Genomic DNA, 2,547 nt, shown 5'->3' on the forward strand with positions numbered 1-2,547 from the left:
ATATTCTCAACAAGATCCTAGCGAACCGGATTCAACAACACATCTCAAAAATCATCCATCATGACCAAGTAGGCTTCATCCCTGGGATGCAAGGCTGGTTCAACATTTGTAAAACCATAAATGCAATTAAATACATCAACAGATGTCAAAACAAAAACCACATGATTATATCATTAGATGCAGAAAAAGCTTTGGATAAAATCCAGCACCCCTTCTTGATAAAAACCCTTAAACAGCTAGGCATACAGGGAACATACCTCAAAATACTAAACACCATCTACGAGAAACCCACAGCCAGCATACTCCTCAATGGACAAAAACTGGAACCATTTCCCCTGAAAACTGAAATAAGACAAGGATGTCCACTCTCACCCCTCCTGTTCAATATAGTATTGGAAGTCCTGGCTAGAGCAATCAGAGAAGAGAAGGCAATTAGGGGTATTCAAATAGGAAAAGAGAAAGTCAAGTTATCTCTCTTTGCAGATGACATGATCATGTACCTTGAAAACCCAAGTGAATCTGTCAAAAACCTCCTTGCACTGATTAAGGACTTTGGCAAAGTATCAGGATATAAAATAAATGTGCAAAAGACATTCGCATTTCTTTCTTTTTTTTTTTTTTGAGTTGGAGTCTCACTGTCACCCAGACTGGAGTGCAGTGGCTGCTCCCAGCCTCCACAGTCTCGTCCTGCTGGGCTCTGGCGATCCTCCCACCTCAGCCTTCAAGTAGCTGGAAATACAGGTGAACACTACCACACCCAGCTAATTTTTTTGATTTATTGTAGAGAAGAGGTCTCACCTGCCCAGGTGTGTCTTGAACCCGTGGGCTCAGGCAATCCACTCACCTCAGCCTCCCAAAGCGTGGGATTACAGGCTGAGCCACCGAGCCCGGCTGACAATCGCATTTCTTTACACCAATAACAAACAAACAGAAACCCAAATAAAAAGCACAATTCCATTCACAATAGCCACAAAAAAAATGAAATACCTTGGCATCTCCCTAACCAGAAATGTGAAAGACCTTTACAATGAAAACTACAAAACACTGCTCAAAGAAATCAAAGATGACACAAACAAGTGGAAAAATATCCCATGATCATTGATTGGAGAATCAACATTGTGAAAATGTCCATCTTATCTAAGGCAATCTACAGATTTAATGCAAAACCCATCAAATTACCAACAATATTCTTCTCAGACCTAGAAAAAACAACACAGGAATTCATATGGAAACACAAACGACCAAGAATAGCCAGAACAATCCTCAGCAAAAAAAAACAAAGCAGATGGTGTCACATTACCAGACTTCCAACTTTACTATAAAGCTACAATCATCAAAAGAGCTTGGTACTGGTATAGGAACAGGCATATAGATCAATGGAATAGAACTGAGATTCCAGAAGCGAAACCTCAGTTTCTCAACCAACTCATCTTTGACAAAGCCTCTACCACCTACCACTGGGGAGAGGAGAACCTATTCAGTAAATGGTGCTGGGAAAACTGGCTGACCACATGCAGAAAATTGAAGCAGGACCTCTATCTATCCCCATACACAAAAATTAACTACAAATGAATCAGAGACCTAAATGTAAAACCTCAAACCATAAGAACCTTAGAAAATGAAGGACATACCCTCAGGGAAATTGGAACTGCCATCTAATTCTTGAGCAAAACCTGAAACCCACAGGCCATAAGAGATAAGATAGACGAGTGGGACCTCATTAAACTGACAAGCTTCTGCAAAGCCAAAGAAGCCATCAAGAGAGCAGGGAGACAGCCTACAGACTGGGAAAAAGTATTTGCCAACTCCAGGTCTGACAAACATCTTGGATCTACACGGAACTCAAACGTGCTGAAAAGAAAAAACAAACAACCCATTATAAAATGAGAGGCTGAGAAGTGAGCCCGCGGGTTTGAGACCTGCCCGGGCAACTTAGTGAGACCTCATCTCTACAATAAATCAAAAATTAGCCCGGCGTGGTAGCACACATCTGTAGTTCCAGCTAATTGGAAGTCTGAGGCAGAAGGATCGCCGGAGCCCAGCAAGTCGAGGCTTCGGTGACTGGGAGCAGCCACTGCACTCCAGTCTGGACGATCGAGTGAGACTCCAACTCAAAAAAAATAAAAAAAATAAAAATTAAAAATAAAATGGGCAAAAGATATGAACAGACACTTCTCAAAGGAAGACATCTGAGCAGCCAATAGACACATGAAGAAATGTTCAACCTCACTAATCATCAGGGAGATGCAAATCAAAACCACACTGAGATACCACCTAACTCCAGTCAGAATGGCAATTATCAATAACTCAAAAAATAACAGTTGCTGGAGAGGGTGTGGTGAAAAAGGAACACTTCTACACTGTTGGTGGGAGTGCAAACTAGTGCAATCTTTGGAAAACAGTATGGCGATTCCTAAAAGCTCTAAATATTGACCTCCCATATGACCCTGTAATCCCCTTACTGGGAATATACCCTGAAGAACTCAAATCACTCTATAGAAAAGATACCTGCACACGTATGTTTATCGCAGCATTGTTCACATAGCA

This window comes from Carlito syrichta, unplaced genomic scaffold (genome assembly GCF_000164805.1).
Source record: "Carlito syrichta isolate Samal-C Ts95f unplaced genomic scaffold, Tarsius_syrichta-2.0.1 Scaffold305660, whole genome shotgun sequence".
NCBI lineage: Eukaryota > Metazoa > Chordata > Mammalia > Primates > Tarsiidae > Carlito > Carlito syrichta.